The sequence below is a fragment of the Pipistrellus hanaki genome (assembly GCF_964339955.1).
Source record: "Pipistrellus hanaki genome assembly, chromosome: 15".
In the NCBI taxonomy this organism is placed as follows: domain Eukaryota; kingdom Metazoa; phylum Chordata; class Mammalia; order Chiroptera; family Vespertilionidae; genus Pipistrellus; species Pipistrellus hanaki.
Window position 1 is genome coordinate 32,434,372 of NC_140517.1, and position 19,049 is coordinate 32,453,420.

Here is a 19,049-nt window from a genome sequence, read left to right on the forward strand (position 1 = left end):
TTCCTTCTGGTCCAAGTATAAGCTTTGCCCACTTTATCACACAACTTCCTGCACACTGTTATGAACACAGGCAGCTCGGGAACATTGTCTCTCAACTGTGTTACAGAGTATAGTACTACATTTCAGTGAAGTGTAAGGTTTTCCAAAGCTGCCGAATGTGTTTCTTTCTCTATTTCAATGGTATTCTGCCTTGTATAACACACATTTACCACTCTAGTCTCTTTTAAGTAAAGAATACAGGATTCATACAGTGTTTCATGTGATCTTAACTCGAATTAAGTATTTCCCGGATCTTAGCTACCTTTTCTACACTAAGAACTGACTTGGAGAATCTCTTTGAGCTGTTCTAAACCAGTTCTCATCTGTTTACAGTCATTTTCTCTGAATTATCCATGTTTTCATGTAGTTTCCTATATTCTTCCTTCTGGTCCAAGTATAAGCTTTGCCCACTTTATCAAACAACTTCCTACACACTGTTATGAACAGAGGCAGCTCGGGAACATTGTCTCTCAACTGTGTTACAGAGTGTAGTACTACATTTCAGTGAAGTGTAAGGCCTTCCAAAGCTGCCGAACGTGTTTCTTTCACTATTTCAATGGTATTCTGCCTTGTATAACACACATTTTCCACTCTAGTCTCTTTTAAGTAAACAATACAGGATTCATACAGTGTTTCATGTGATCTTAACTCGAATTAAGGATTTCCCGGATCTTAGCTACCTTTTCTACACTAAGAACTGACTTGGAGAATCTCTTTGAGCTGTTCTAAACGAGTTCTCATCTGTTTACAGTCATTTTCTCTGAATTATCCATGTTTTCATGTAGTTTCCTATATTCTTCCTTCTGGTCCAAGTATAAGCTTTGCCCACTTTATCAAACAACTTCCTACACACTGTTATGAACAGAGGCAGCTCGGGAACATTGTCTCTCAACTGTGTTACAGAGGGTAGTACGACATTTCAGTGAAGTGTAAGGCTTTCCAAAGCTGCCGAATGTGTTTCTTTCTCTATTTCAATGGTATTCAGCCTTGTATAACACACATTTACCACTCTAGTCTCTTTTAAGTAAACAATACAGGATTCATACAGTGTTTCATGTGATCTTAACTCGAATTAAAGATTTCCCGGATCTTAACTACCTTTTCTACACTAAGAACTGACTTGGGCAATCTCTTTCAGCTCTTCTAAACGAGTTCTCATCTGTTTACAGTCATTTTCTCTGAATTATCCATGTTTTCATGTAGTTTCCTATATTCTTCCTTCTGGTCCAAGTATAAGCTTTGCCCACTTTATCACACAACTTCCTGCACACTGTTATGAACACAGGCAGCTCGGGAACATTGTCTCTCAACTGTGTTACAGAGTGTAGTACTACATTTCAGTGAAGTGTAAGGCTTTCCAAAGCTACCGAATGTGTTTCTTTCTCTATTTCAATGGTATTCTGCCTTGTATAACACATATTTACCACTCTAGTCTCTTTTAAGTAAAGAATACAGGATTCATACAGTGTTTCATGTGATCTTAACTCGAATTAAGGATTTCCCAGATCTTAGCTACCTTTTCTACACTAAGAACTTACTTGGAGAATCTCTTTGAGCTGTTCTAAACGAGTTCTCATCTGTTTACAGTCATTTTCTCTGAATTATCCATGTTTTCATGTAGTTTCCAATATTCTTCCTTCTGGTCCAAGTATAAGCTTTGCCCACTTTATGAAACAACTTCCTACACACTGTTATAAACAGAGGCAGCTCGGGAACATTGTCTCTCAACTGTGTTACAGACTGTAGTACTACATTTCAGTGAAGTGTAAGGCTTTCCAAAGCTGCCGAATGTGTTTCTTTCTCTATTTCAATGGTATTCTGCCTTGTATAACACACATTTACCACTCTAGTCTCTTTTAAGTAAAGAATACAGGATTCATACAGTGTTTCATGTGATCTTAACTCGAATTAAGGATTACCCAGATCTTATCTACCTTTGCTACACTATAAACTGACTTGGAGAATCTCTTTGAGCTGTTCTAAACCAGTTCTTATCTGTTTACAGTCATTTTCTCTTAATTATCCATGTTTTCATACAGTGTCTTATATTCTGCCTTCTGGTACAAGTATAATCTTTGCCCACTTTATCAAACAACTTCCTACACACTGTTATGAACTGAGGCAGCTCGGGAACATTGTCTCTCAACTGTGTTATAGAGTGTAGTCCTACATTTCAGTGAAGTGTAAGGACTTCCAAAGCTGCCGAACGTGTTTCTTTCACTATTTCAAGGGTATTCCGCCTTGTATAACACACATTTACCACTCTAGTCTCTTTTAAGTAAACAATACAGGATTCATACAGTGTTTCATGTGATCTTAACTCGAATTAAGGATTACCCAGATCTTATCTACCTTTGCTACACTATAAACTGACTTGGAGAATCTCTTTGAGCTGTTCTAAACCAGTTCTCATCTGTTTACAGTCATTATCTCTGAATTATCCATGTTTTCATGTAGTTTCCTATATTCTTCCTTCTGGTCCAAGTATAAGCTTTCCCCACTTTATCAAACAACTTCCTACACACTGTTATGAACAGAGGCAGCTCGGGAACATTGTCTCTCAACTGTGTTACAGAGTGTATTCCTACATTTCAGTGTAGTGTAAGGCTTTCCAAAGCTGCCGAATGTGTTTCTTTCTCCATTTCAATGGTATTCTGCCTTGTATAACACACATTTACCACTCTAGTCTCTTTTAAGTAAACAATACAGGATTCATACAGTGTTTCATGTGATCTTAACTCGAATTAAGGATTTCCCGGATCTTAGCTACCTTTTCTACACTAAGAACTGACTTGGAGAATCTCTTTGAGCTGTTCTAAACCAGTTCTCATCTGTTTACAGTCATTTTCTCTGAATTATCCATGTTTTCATGTAGTTACCTATATTCTTCCTTCTGGTCCAAGTATAAGCTTTGCCCACTTTATCACACAACTTCCTACACACTTTTATGAACAGAGGCAGCTCGGGAACATTGTCTCTCAACTGTGTTACAGAGTGTAGTGCTACATTTCAGTGAAGTGTAAGGCTTTCCAAAGCTGCCGAATGTGTTTCTTTCTCTATTTCAATGGTATTCTGCCTTGTATAACACACATTTACCACTCTAGTCTCTTTTAAGTAAACAATACAGGATTCATACAGTGTTTCATGTGATCTTAACTCGAATTAAGGATTTCCCGGATCTTAGCTACCTTTTCTACACTAAGAACTGACTTGGAGAATCTCTTTGAGCTGTTCTAAACCAGTTCTCATCTGTTTACAGTCATTATCTCTGAATTATCCATGTTTTCATGTAGTTTCCTATATTCTTCCTTCTGGTCCAAGTATAAGCTTTCCCCACTTTATCAAACAACTTCCTACACACTGTTATGAACAGAGGCAGCTCGGGAACATTGTCTCTCAACTGTGTTACAGAGTGTAGTACTACATTTCAGTGAAGTGTAAGGCTTTCCAAAGCTACCGAATGTGTTTCTTTCTCTATTTCAATGGTATTCTGCCTTGTATAACACATATTTACCACTCTAGTCTCTTTTAAGTAAAGAATACAGGATTCATACAGTGTTTCATGTGATCTTAACTCGAATTAAGGATTTCCCAGATCTTAGCTACCTTTTCTACACTAAGAACTTACTTGGAGAATCTCTTTGAGCTGTTCTAAACGAGTTCTCATCTGTTTACAGACATTTTCTCTGAATTATCCATGTTTTCATGTAGTTTCCAATATTCTTCCTTCTGGTCCAAGTATAAGCTTTGCCCACTTTATGAAACAACTTCCTACACACTTTTATAAACAGAGGCAGCTCGGGAACATTGTCTCTCAACTGTGTTACAGACTGTAGTACTACATTTCAGTGAAGTGTAAGGCTTTCCAAAGCTGCCGAATGTGTTTCTTTCTCTATTTCAATGGTATTCTGCCTTGTATAACACACATTTACCACTCTAGTCTCTTTTAAGTAAAGAATACAGGATTCATACAGTGTTTCATGTGATCTTAACTCGAATTAAGGATTACCCAGATCTTATCTACCTTTGCTACACTATGAACTGACTTGGAGTATCTCTTTGAGCTGTTCTAAACAAGTTCTCATATGTTTACAGTCATTTTCTCTGAATTATCCATGTTTTCATGTTGTTTCCTATATTCTTCCTTCTGGTCCAAGTATAAGCTTTGCCCATTTTATCAAACAACTTCCTACACACTGTTATGAACAGAGGCAGCTCGGGAACATTGTCTCTCAACTCTGTTACAGAGTGTAGTACTACATTTCAGTGAAGTGTAAGGCTTTCCAAAGCTGCCGAATGTGTTTCTTTCTCTATTTCAATAGTATTCTGCCTTGTATAACACACATTTACCACTCTAGTCTCTTTTAAGTAAATAATACAGGATTCATACAGTGTTTCATGTGATGTTAACTCGAATTAAGGATTACCCAGATCTTAACTACCTTTTCTAAACTATGAACTGACTTGGAGAATCTCTTTGAGCTGTTCTAAACCAGTTCTCATCTGTTTACAGTCATTTTCTATGAATTATCCATGTTTTCATGTAGTTTCCTATATTCTTCCTTCTGGTCCAAGTATAAGCTTTGCCCACTTTATCAAACAACTTCCTACACACTGTTATAAACAGAGGCAGCTCGGGAACATTGTCTCTCAACTGTGTTACAGAGTGTAGTACTACATTTCAGTGAAGAGTAAGGCTTTCCAAAGCTGCCGAATGTGTTTCTTTCTCTATTTCAATGGTATTCTGCCTTGTATAACACACATTTACCACTCTAGTCTCTTTTAAGTAAAGAATACAGGATTCATACAGTGTTTCATGTGATCTTAACTCGAATTAAGGATTACCCAGATCTTATCTACCTTTGCTACACTATAAACTGACTTGGAGAATCTCTTTGAGCTGTTCTAAACCAGTTCTCATCTGTTTACAGTCATTTTCTCTGAATTATCCATGTTTTCATGTAGTTACCTATATTCTTCCTTCTGGTCCAAGTATAAGCTTTGCCCACTTTATCACACAACTTCCTACACACTTTTATGAACAGAGGCAGCTCGGGAACATTGTCTCTCAACTGTGTTACAGAGTGTATTGCTACATTTCAGTGAAGTGTAAGGCTTTCCAAAGCTGCCGAATGTGTTTCTTTCTCTATTTCAATGGTATTCTGCCTTGTATAACACACATTTACCACTCTAGTCTCTTTTAAGTAAACAATACAGGATTCATACAGTGTTTCATGTGATCTTAACTCGAATTAAGGATTTCCCGGATCTTAGCTACCTTTTCTACACTAAGAACTGACTTGGAGAATCTCTTTGAGCTGTTCTAAACCAGTTCTCATCTGTTTACAGTCATTATCTCTGAATTATCCATGTTTTCATGTAGTTTCCTATATTCTTCCTTCTGGTCCAAGTATAAGCTTTCCCCACTTTATCAAACAACTTCCTACACACTGTTATGAACAGAGGCAGCTCGGGAACATTGTCTCTCAACTGTGTTACAGAGTGTATTCCTACATTTCAGTGTAGTGTAAGGCTTTCCAAAGCTGCCGAATGTGTTTCTTTCTCCATTTCAATGGTATTCTGCCTTGTATAACACACATTTACCACTCTAGTCTCTTTTAAGTAAACAATACAGGATTCATACAGTGTTTCATGTGATCTTAACTCGAATTAAGGATTTCCCGGATCTTAACTACCTTTTCTACACTAAGAACTGACTTGGGCAATCTCTTTCAGCTCTTCTAAACGAGTTCTCATCTGTTTACAGTCATTTTCTCTGAATTATCCATGTTTTCATACAGTTTCTTATATTCTGCCTTCTGGTACAAGTATAATCTTTGCCCACTTTATCAAACAACTTCCTACACACTGTTATGAACTGAGGCAGCTCGGGAACATTGTCTCTCAACTGTGTTATAGAGTGTAGTACTACATTTCAGTGAAGTGTAAGGCCTTCCAAAGCTGCCGAACGTGTTTCTTTCACTATTTCAATGGTATTCTGCCTTGTATAACGCACATTTTCCACTCTAGTCTCTTTTAAGTAAACAATACAGGATTCATACAGTGTTTCATGTGATCTTAACTCGAATTAAGGATTTCCCGGATCTTAGCTACCTTTTCTACACTAAGAACTGACTTGGAGAATCTCTTTCAGCTGTTCTACCCCAGTTCTCATCTGTTTACAGTCATTTTCTCTGAATTATCCATGTTTTCATGTAGTTTCCTATATTCTTCCTTCTGGTCCAAGTATAAGCTTTCCCCACTTTATCAAACAACTTCCTACACACTGTTATGAACAGAGGCAGCTCGGGAACATTGTCTCTCAACTGTGTTACAGAGTGTATTCCTACATTTCAGTGTAGTGTAAGGCTTTCCAAAGCTGCCGAATGTGTTTCTTTCTCCATTTCAATGGTATTCTGCCTTGTATAACACACATTTACCACTCTAGTCTCTTTTAAGTAAACAATACAGGATTCATACAGTGTTTCATGTGATCTTAACTCGAATTAAGGATTTCCCGGATCTTAGCTACCTTTTCTACACTAAGAACTGACTTGGAGAATCTCTTTGAGCTGTTCTAAACCAGTTCTCATCTGTTTACAGTCATTTGATCTGAATTATCCATGTTTTCATGTAGTTACCTATATTCTTCCTTCTGGTCCAAGTATAAGCTTTGCCCACTTTATCACACAACTTCCTACACACTTTTATGAACAGAGGCAGCTCGGGAACATTGTCTCTCAACTGTGTTACAGAGTGTAGTGCTACATTTCAGTGAAGTGTAAGGCTTTCCAAAGCTGCCGAATGTGTTTCTTTCTCTATTTCAATGGTATTCTGCCTTGTATAACACACATTTACCACTCTAGTCTCTTTTAAGTAAACAATACAGGATTCATACAGTGTTTCATGTGATCTTAACTCGAATTAAGGATTTCCCGGATCTTAGCTACCTTTTCTACACTAAGAACTGACTTGGAGAATCTCTTTGAGCTGTTCTAAACCAGTTCTCATCTGTTTACAGTCATTATCTCTGAATTATCCATGTTTTCATGTAGTTTCCTATATTCTTCCTTCTGGTCCAAGTATAAGCTTTCCCCACTTTATCAAACAACTTCCTACACACTGTTATGAACAGAGGCAGCTCGGGAACATTGTCTCTCAACTGTGTTACAGAGTGTAGTACTACATTTCAGTGAAGTGTAAGGCTTTCCAAAGCTACCGAATGTGTTTCTTTCTCTATTTCAATGGTATTCTGCCTTGTATAACACATATTTACCACTCTAGTCTCTTTTAAGTAAAGAATACAGGATTCATACAGTGTTTCATGTGATCTTAACTCGAATTAAGGATTTCCCAGATCTTAGCTACCTTTTCTACACTAAGAACTTACTTGGAGAATCTCTTTGAGCTGTTCTAAACGAGTTCTCATCTGTTTACAGACATTTTCTCTGAATTATCCATGTTTTCATGTAGTTTCCAATATTCTTCCTTCTGGTCCAAGTATAAGCTTTGCCCACTTTATGAAACAACTTCCTACACACTTTTATAAACAGAGGCAGCTCGGGAACATTGTCTCTCAACTGTGTTACAGACTGTAGTACTACATTTCAGTGAAGTGTAAGGCTTTCCAAAGCTGCCGAATGTGTTTCTTTCTCTATTTCAATGGTATTCTGCCTTGTATAACACACATTTACCACTCTAGTCTCTTTTAAGTAAAGAATACAGGATTCATACAGTGTTTCATGTGATCTTAACTCGAATTAAGGATTACCCAGATCTTATCTACCTTTGCTACACTATGAACTGACTTGGAGTATCTCTTTGAGCTGTTCTAAACAAGTTCTCATATGTTTACAGTCATTTTCTCTGAATTATCCATGTTTTCATGTTGTTTCCTATATTCTTCCTTCTGGTCCAAGTATAAGCTTTGCCCATTTTATCAAACAACTTCCTACACACTGTTATGAACAGAGGCAGCTCGGGAACATTGTCTCTCAACTCTGTTACAGAGTGTAGTACTACATTTCAGTGAAGTGTAAGGCTTTCCAAAGCTGCCGAATGTGTTTCTTTCTCTATTTCAATAGTATTCTGCCTTGTATAACACACATTTACCACTCTAGTCTCTTTTAAGTAAATAATACAGGATTCATACAGTGTTTCATGTGATGTTAACTCGAATTAAGGATTACCCAGATCTTAACTACCTTTTCTAAACTATGAACTGACTTGGAGAATCTCTTTGAGCTGTTCTAAACCAGTTCTCATCTGTTTACAGTCATTTTCTATGAATTATCCATGTTTTCATGTAGTTTCCTATATTCTTCCTTCTGGTCCAAGTATAAGCTTTGCCCACTTTATCAAACAACTTCCTACACACTGTTATAAACAGAGGCAGCTCGGGAACATTGTCTCTCAACTGTGTTACAGAGTGTAGTACTACATTTCAGTGAAGAGTAAGGCTTTCCAAAGCTGCCGAATGTGTTTCTTTCTCTATTTCAATGGTATTCTGCCTTGTATAACACACATTTACCACTCTAGTCTCTTTTAAGTAAAGAATACAGGATTCATACAGTGTTTCATGTGATCTTAACTCGAATTAAGGATTACCCAGATCTTATCTACCTTTGCTACACTATAAACTGACTTGGAGAATCTCTTTGAGCTGTTCTAAACCAGTTCTCATCTGTTTACAGTCATTTTCTCTGAATTATCCATGTTTTCATGTAGTTACCTATATTCTTCCTTCTGGTCCAAGTATAAGCTTTGCCCACTTTATCACACAACTTCCTACACACTTTTATGAACAGAGGCAGCTCGGGAACATTGTCTCTCAACTGTGTTACAGAGTGTATTGCTACATTTCAGTGAAGTGTAAGGCTTTCCAAAGCTGCCGAATGTGTTTCTTTCTCTATTTCAATGGTATTCTGCCTTGTATAACACACATTTACCACTCTAGTCTCTTTTAAGTAAACAATACAGGATTCATACAGTGTTTCATGTGATCTTAACTCGAATTAAGGATTTCCCGGATCTTAGCTACCTTTTCTACACTAAGAACTGACTTGGAGAATCTCTTTGAGCTGTTCTAAACCAGTTCTCATCTGTTTACAGTCATTATCTCTGAATTATCCATGTTTTCATGTAGTTTCCTATATTCTTCCTTCTGGTCCAAGTATAAGCTTTCCCCACTTTATCAAACAACTTCCTACACACTGTTATGAACAGAGGCAGCTCGGGAACATTGTCTCTCAACTGTGTTACAGAGTGTATTCCTACATTTCAGTGTAGTGTAAGGCTTTCCAAAGCTGCCGAATGTGTTTCTTTCTCCATTTCAATGGTATTCTGCCTTGTATAACACACATTTACCACTCTAGTCTCTTTTAAGTAAACAATACAGGATTCATACAGTGTTTCATGTGATCTTAACTCGAATTAAGGATTTCCCGGATCTTAACTACCTTTTCTACACTAAGAACTGACTTGGGCAATCTCTTTCAGCTCTTCTAAACGAGTTCTCATCTGTTTACAGTCATTTTCTCTGAATTATCCATGTTTTCATACAGTTTCTTATATTCTGCCTTCTGGTACAAGTATAATCTTTGCCCACTTTATCAAACAACTTCCTACACACTGTTATGAACTGAGGCAGCTCGGGAACATTGTCTCTCAACTGTGTTATAGAGTGTAGTACTACATTTCAGTGAAGTGTAAGGCCTTCCAAAGCTGCCGAACGTGTTTCTTTCACTATTTCAATGGTATTCTGCCTTGTATAACGCACATTTTCCACTCTAGTCTCTTTTAAGTAAACAATACAGGATTCATACAGTGTTTCATGTGATCTTAACTCGAATTAAGGATTTCCCGGATCTTAGCTACCTTTTCTACACTAAGAACTGACTTGGAGAATCTCTTTCAGCTGTTCTACCCCAGTTCTCATCTGTTTACAGTCATTTTCTCTGAATTATCCATGTTTTCATGTAGTTTCCTATATTTTTCCTTCTGGTCCAAGTATAAGCTTTGCCCACTTTGTCAAACAACTTCCTACACACTGCTATGAACAGAGGCAGCTCGGGAACATTGTCTCTCAACTCTGTTACAGAGTGTAGTACTACATTTCAGTGAAGTGTAAGGCTTTCCAAAGCTGCCGAATGTGTTTCTTTCTCTATTTCAATGGTATTCTGCCTTGTATAACACACATTTACCACTCTAGTCTCTTTTAAGTAAAGAATACAGGATTCATACAGTGTTTCATGTGATCTTAACTCGAATTAAGGATTACCCAGATCTTATCTACCTTTGCTACACTATGAACTGACTTGGAGTATCTCTTTGAGCTGTTCTAAACCAGTTCTCATATGTTTACAGTCATTATCTCTGAATTATCCATGTTTTCATGTAGTTTCCTATATTCTTCCTTCTGGTCCAAGTATAAGCTTTCCCCACTTTATCAAACAACTTCCTACACACTGTTATGAACAGAGGCAGCTCGGGAACATTGTCTCTCAACTGTGTTACAGAGTGTATTCCTACATTTCAGTGTAGTGTAAGGCTTTCCAAAGCTGCCGAATGTGTTTCTTTCTCCATTTCAATGGTATTCTGCCTTGTATAACACACATTTACCACTCTAGTCTCTTTTAAGTAAACAATACAGGATTCATACAGTGTTTCATGTGATCTTAACTCGAATTAAGGATTTCCCGGATCTTAACTACCTTTTCTACACTAAGAACTGACTTGGGCAATCTCTTTCAGCTCTTCTAAACGAGTTCTCATCTGTTTACAGTCATTTTCTCTGAATTATCCATGTTTTCATACAGTTTCTTATATTCTGCCTTCTGGTACAAGTATAATCTTTGCCCACTTTATCAAACAACTTCCTACACACTGTTATGAACTGAGGCAGCTCGGGAACATTGTCTCTCAACTGTGTTATAGAGTGTAGTACTACATTTCAGTGAAGTGTAAGGACTTCCAAAGCTGCCGAACGTGTTTCTTTCACTATTTCAATGGTATTCTGCCTTGTATAACGCACATTTTCCACTCTAGTCTCTTTTAAGTAAACAATACAGGATTCATACAGTGTTTCATGTGATCTTAACTCGAATTAAGGATTTCCCGGATCTTAGCTACCTTTTCTACACTAAGAACTGACTTGGAGAATCTCTTTCAGCTGTTCTACACCAGTTCTCATCTGTTTACAGTCATTTTCTCTGAATTATCCATGTTTTCATGTAGTTTCCTATATTTTTCCTTCTGGTCCAAGTATAAGCTTTGCCCACTTTGTCAAACAACTTCCTACACACTGCTATGAACAGAGGCAGCTCGGGAACATTGTCTCAGAACTCTGTTACAGAGTGTAGTACTACATTTCAGTGAAGTGTAAGGCTTTCCAAAGCTGCCGAATGTGTTTCTTTCTCTATTTCAATAGTATTCTGCCTTGTATAACACACATTTACCACTCTAGTCTCTTTTAAGTAAAGAATACAGGATTCATACAGTGTTTCATGTGATGTTAACTCGAATTAAGGATTACCCAGATCTTAACTACCTTTTCTAAACTATGAACTGACTTGGAGAATCTCTTTGAGCTGTTCTAAACCAGTTCTCATCTGTTTACAGTCATTTTCTATGAATTATCCATGTTTTCATGTAGTTTCCTATATTCTTCATTCTGGTCCAAGTATAAGCTTTGCCCACTTTATCAAACAACTTCCTACACACTGTTATAAACAGAGGCAGCTCGGGAACATTGTCTCTCAACTGTGTTACAGAGTGTAGTACTACATTTCAGTGAAGAGTAAGGCTTTCCAAAGCTGCCGAATGTGTTTCTTTCTCTATTTCAATGGTATTCTGCCTTGTATAACACACATTTACCACTCTAGTCTCTTTTAAGTAAAGAATACAGGATTCATACAGTGTTTCATGTGATCTTAACTCGAATTAAGGATTTCCCGGATCTTAGCTACCTTTTCTACACTAAGAACTGACTTGGAGAATCTCTTTGAGCTGTTCTAAACCAGTTCTCATCTGTTTACAGTCATTATCTCTGAATTATCCATGTTTTCATGTAGTTTCCTATATTCTTCCTTCTGGTCCAAGTATAAGCTTTCCCCACTTTATCAAACAACTTCCTACACACTGTTATGAACAGAGGCAGCTCGGGAACATTGTCTCTCAACTGTGTTACAGAGTGTATTCCTACATTTCAGTGTAGTGTAAGCTTTCCAAAGCTGCCGAATGTGTTTCTTTCTCCATTTCAATGGTATTCTGCCTTGTATAACACACATTTACCACTCTAGTCTCTTTTAAGTAAACAATACAGGATTCATACAGTGTTTCATGTGATCTTAACTCGAATTAAGGATTTCCCGGATCTTAACTACCTTTTCTACACTAAGAACTGACTTGGGCAATCTCTTTCAGCTCTTCTAAACGAGTTCTCATCTGTTTACAGTCATTTTCTCTGAATTATCCATGTTTTCATACAGTTTCTTATATTCTGCCTTCTGGTACAAGTATAATCTTTGCCCACTTTATCAAACAACTTCCTACATACTGTTATGAACTGAGGCAGCTCGGGAACATTGTCTCTCAACTGTGTTATAGAGTGTAGTACTACATTTCAGTGAAGTGTAAGGACTTCCAAAGCTGCCGAACGTGTTTCTTTCACTATTTCAATGGTATTCTGCCTTGTATAACGCACATTTTCCACTCTAGTCTCTTTTAAGTAAACAATACAGGATTCATACAGTGTTTCATGTGATCTTAACTCGAATTAAGGATTTCCCGGATCTTAGCTACCTTTTCTACACTAAGAACTGACTTGGAGAATCTCTTTCAGCTGTTCTACACCAGTTCTCATCTGTTTACAGTCATTTTCTCTGAATTATCCATGTTTTCATGTAGTTTCCTATATTTTTCCTTCTGGTCCAAGTATAAGCTTTGCCCACTTTGTCAAACAACTTCCTACACACTGCTATGAACAGAGGCAGCTCGGGAACATTGTCTCTCAACTCTGTTACAGAGTGTAGTACTACATTTCAGTGAAGTGTAAGGCTTTCCAAAGCTGCCGAATGTGTTTCTTTCTCTATTTCAATAGTATTCTGCCTTGTATAACACACATTTACCACTCTAGTCTCTTTTAAGTAAAGAATACAGGATTCATACAGTGTTTCATGTGATGTTAACTCGAATTAAGGATTACCCAGATCTTAACTACCTTTTCTAAACTATGAACTGACTTGGAGAATCTCTTTGAGCTGTTCTAAACCAGTTCTCATCTGTTTACAGTCATTTTCTATGAATTATCCATGTTTTCATGTAGTTTCCTATATTCTTCCTTCTGGTCCAAGTATAAGCTTTGCCCACTTTATCAAACAACTTCCTACACACTGTTATAAACAGAGGCAGCTCGGGAACATTGTCTCTCAACTGTGTTACAGAGTGTAGTACTACATTTCAGTGAAGAGTAAGGCTTTCCAAAGCTGCCGAATGTGTTTCTTTCTCTATTTCAATGGTATTCTGCCTTGTATAACACACATTTACCACTCTAGTCTCTTTTAAGTAAAGAATACAGGATTCATACAGTGTTTCATGTGATCTTAACTCGAATTAAGGATTTCCCGGATCTTAGCTACCTTTTCTACACTAAGAACTGACTTGGAGAATCTCTTTGAGCTGTTCTAAACCAGTTCTCATCTGTTTACAGTCATTATCTCTGAATTATCCATGTTTTCATGTAGTTTCCTATATTCTTCCTTCTGGTCCAAGTATAAGCTTTCCCCACTTTATCAAACAACTTCCTACACACTGTTATGAACAGAGGCAGCTCGGGAACATTGTCTCTCAACTGTGTTACAGAGTGTATTCCTACATTTCAGTGTAGTGTAAGCTTTCCAAAGCTGCCGAATGTGTTTCTTTCTCCATTTCAATGGTATTCTGCCTTGTATAACACACATTTACCACTCTAGTCTCTTTTAAGTAAACAATACAGGATTCATACAGTGTTTCATGTGATCTTAACTCGAATTAAGGATTTCCCGGATCTTAACTACCTTTTCTACACTAAGAACTGACTTGGGCAATCTCTTTCAGCTCTTCTAAACGAGTTCTCATCTGTTTACAGTCATTTTCTCTGAATTATCCATGTTTTCATACAGTTTCTTATATTCTGCCTTCTGGTACAAGTATAATCTTTGCCCACTTTATCAAACAACTTCCTACATACTGTTATGAACTGAGGCAGCTCGGGAACATTGTCTCTCAACTGTGTTATAGAGTGTAGTACTACATTTCAGTGAAGTGTAAGGACTTCCAAAGCTGCCGAACGTGTTTCTTTCACTATTTCAATGGTATTCTGCCTTGTATAACGCACATTTTCCACTCTAGTCTCTTTTAAGTAAACAATACAGGATTCATACAGTGTTTCATGTGATCTTAACTCGAAGTAAGGATTTCCCGGATCTTAGCTACCTTTTCTACACTAAGAACTGACTTGGAGAATCTCTTTCAGCTGTTCTACACCAGTTCTCATCTGTTTACAGTCATTTTCTCTGAATTATCCATGTTTTCATGTAGTTTCCTATATTTTTCCTTCTGGTCCAAGTATAAGCTTTGCCCACTTTGTCAAACAACTTCCTACACACTGCTATGAACAGAGGCAGCTCGGGAACATTGTCTCTCAACTCTGTTACAGAGTGTAGTACTACATTTCAGTGAAGTGTAAGGCTTTCCAAAGCTGCCGAATGTGTTTCTTTCTCTATTTCAATAGTATTCTGCCTTGTATAACACACATTTACCACTCTAGTCTCTTTTAAGTAAATAATACAGGATTCATACAGTGTTTCATGTGATGTTAACTCGAATTAAGGATTACCCAGATCTTAACTACCTTTTCTAAACTATGAACTGACTTGGAGAATCTCTTTGAGCTGTTCTAAACCAGTTCTCATCTGTTTACAGTCATTTTCTATGAATTATCCATGTTTTCATGTAGTTTCCTATATTCTTCCTTCTGGTCCAAGTATAAGCTTTGCCCACTTTATCAAACAACTTCCTACACACTGTTATAAACAGAGGCAGCTCGGGAACATTGTCTCTCAACTGTGTTACAGAGTGTAGTACTACATTTCAGTGAAGAGTAAGGCTTTCCAAAGCTGCCGAATGTGTTTCTTTCTCTATTTCAATGGTATTCTGCCTTGTATAACACACATTTACCACTCTAGTCTCTTTTAAGTAAAGAATACAGGATTCATACAGTGTTTCATGTGATCTTAACTCGAATTAAGGATTACCCAGATCTTATCTACCTTTGCTACACTATAAACTGACTTGGAGAATCTCTTTGAGCTGTTCTAAACCAGTTCTCATCTGTTTACAGTCATTTTCTCTGAATTATCCATGTTTTCATGTAGTTACCTATATTCTTCCTTCTGGTCCAAGTATAAGCTTTGCCCACTTTATCACACAACTTCCTACACCCTTTTATGAACAGAGGCAGCTCGGGAACATTGTCTCTCAACTGTGTTACAGAGTGTAGTGCTACATTTCAGTGAAGTGTAAGGCTTTCCAAAGCTGCCGAATGTGTTTCTTTCTCTATTTCAATGGTATTCTGCCTTGTATAACACACATTTACCACTCTAGTCTCTTTTAAGTAAACAATACAGGATTCATACAGTGTTTCATGTGATCTTAACTCGAATTAAGGATTTCCCGGATCTTAGCTACCTTTTCTACACTAAGAACTGACTTGGAGAATCTCTTTGAGCTGTTCTAAACCAGTTCTCATCTGTTTACAGTCATTATCTCTGAATTATCATGTTTTCATGTAGTTTCCTATATTCTTCCTTCTGGTCCAAGTATAAGCTTTCCCCACTTTATCAAACAACTTCCTACACACTGTTATGAACAGAGGCAGCTCGGGAACATTGTCTCTCAACTGTGTTACAGAGTGTAGTACTACATTTCAGTGAAGTGTAAGGCTTTCCAAAGCTAACGAATGTGTTTCTTTCTCTATTTCAATGGTATTCTGCCTTGTATAACACATATTTACCACTCTAGTCTCTTTTAAGTAAAGAATACAGGATTCATACAGTGTTTCATGTGATCTTAACTCGAATTAAGGATTTCCCAGATCTTAGCTACCTTTTCTACACTAAGAACTTACTTGGAGAATCTCTTTGAGCTGTTCTAAACGAGTTCTCATCTGTTTACAGACATTTTCCCTGAATTAATCATGTTTTCATGTAGTTTCCAATATTCTTCCTTCTGGTCCAAGTATAAGCTTTGCCCACTTTATGAAACAACTTCCTACACACTGTTATAAACAGAGGCAGCTCGGGAACATTGTCTCTCAACTGTGTTACAGACTGTAGTACTACATTTCAGTGAAGAGTAAGGCTTTCCAAAGCTGCCGAATGTGTTTCTTTCTCTATTTCAATGGTATTCTGCCTTGTATAACACACATTTACCACTCTAGTCTCTTTTAAGTAAAGAATACAGGATTCATACAGTGTTTCATGTGATCTTAACTCGAATTAAGGATTACCCAGATCTTATCTACCTTTGCTACACTATAAACTGACTTGGAGAATCTCTTTGAGCTGTTCTAAACCAGTTCTCATCTGTTTACAGTCATTTTCTCTGAATTATCCATGTTTTCATGTAGTTTCCTATATTCTTCCTTCTGGTCCAAGTATAAGCTTTGCCCACTTTATCAAACAACTTCCTACACACTGTTATAAACAGAGGCAGCTCGGGAACATTGTCTCTCAACTGTGTTACAGAGTGTAGTACTACATTTCAGTGAAGAGTAAGGCTTTCCAAAGCTGCCGAATGTGTTTCTTTCTCTATTTCAATGGTATTCTGCCTTGTATAACACACATTTACCACTCTAGTCTCTTTTAAGTAAAGAATACAGGATTCATACAGTGTTTCATGTGATCTTAATTCGAATTAAGGATTTCCCGGATCTTAGCTACCTTTTCTACACTAAGAACTGACTTGGAGAATCTCTTTGAGCTGTTCTAAACCAGTTCTCATCTGTTTACAGTCATTATCTCTGAATTATCCATGTTTTCATGTAGTTTCCTATATTCTTCCTTCTGGTCCAAGTATAAGCTTTCCCCACTTTATCAAACAACTTCCTACACACTGTTATGAACAGAGGCAGCTCGGGAACATTGTCTCTCAACTGTGTTACAGAGTGTATTCCTACATTTCAGTGTAGTGTAAGCTTTCCAAAGCTGCCGAATGTGTTTCTTTCTCCATTTCAATGGTATTCTGCCTTGTATAACACACATTTACCACTCTAGTCTCTTTTAAGTAAACAATACAGGATTCATACAGTGTTTCATGTGATCTTAACTCGAATTAAGGATTTCCCGGATCTTAACTACCTTTTCTACACTAAGAACTGACTTGGGCAATCTCTTTCAGCTCTTCTAAACGAGTTCTCATCTGTTTACAGTCATTTTCTCTGAATTATCCATGTTTTCATACAGTTTCTTATATTCTGCCTTCTGGTACAAGTATAATCTTTGCCCACTTTATCAAACAACTTCCTACACACTGTTATGAACTGAGGCAGCTCGGGAACATTGTCTCTCAACTGTGTTATAGAGTGTAGTACTACATTTCAGTGAAGTGTAAGGACTTCCAAAGCTGCCGAACGTGTTTCTTTCACTATTTCAATGGTATTCTGCCTTGTATAACGCACATTTTCCACTCTAGTCTCTTTTAAGTAAACAATACAGGATTCATACAGTGTTTCATGTGATCTTAACTCGAATTAAGGATTTCCCGGATCTTAGCTACCTTTTCTACACTAAGAACTGACTTGGAGAATCTCTTTCAGCTGTTCTACACCAGTTCTCATCTGTTTACAGTCATTTTCTCTGAATTATCCATGTTTTCATGTAGTTTCCTATATTTTTCCTTCTGGTCCAAGTATAAGCTTTGCCCACTTTGTCAAACAACTTCCTACACACTGCTATGAACAGAGGCAGCTCGGGAACATTGTCTCTCAACTCTGTTACAGAGTGTAGTACTACATTTCAGTGAAGTGTAAGGCTTTCCAAAGCTGCCGAATGTGTTTCTTTCTCTATTTCAATAGTATTCTGCCTTGTATAACACACATTTACCACTCTAGTCTCTTTTAAGTAAAGAATACAGGATTCATACAGTGTTTCATGTGATGTTAACTCGAATTAAGGATTACCCAGATCTTAACTACCTTTTCTAAACTATGAACTGACTTGGAGAATCTCTTTGAGCTGTTCTAAACCAGTTCTCATCTGTTTACAGTCATTTTCTATGAATTATCCATGTTTTCATGTAGTTTCCTATATTCTTCCTTCTGGTCCAAGTATAAGCTTTGCCCACTTTATCAAACAACTTCCTACACACTGTTATAAACAGAGGCAGCTCGGCAACATTGTCTCTCAACTGTGTTACAGAGTGTAGTACTACATTTCAGTGAAGAGTAAGGCTTTCCAAAGCTGCCGAATGTGTTTCTTTCTCTATTTCAATGGTATTCTGCCTTGTATAACACACATTTACCACTCTAGTCTCTTTTAAGTAATGAATACAGGATTCATACAGTGTTTCATGTGATCTTAACTCGAATTAAGGATTACCCAGATCTTATCTACCTTTGCTACACTATAAACTGACTTGGAGAATCTCTTTGAGCTGTTCTAAACCAGTTCTCATCTGTTTACAGTCATTTTCTCTGAATTATCCATGTTTTCATGTAGTTACCTATATTCTTCCTTCTGGTCCAAGTATAAGCTTTGCCCACTTTATCACACAACTTCCTACACCCTTTTATGAACAGAGGCAGCTCGGGAACATTGTCTCTCAACTGTGTTACAGAGTGTAGTGCTACATTTCAGTGAAGTGTAAGGCTTTCTAAAGCTGCCGAATGTGTTTCTTTCTCTATTTCAATGGTATTCTGCCTTGTATAACACACATTTACCACTCTAGTCTCTTTTAAGTAAACAATACAGGAT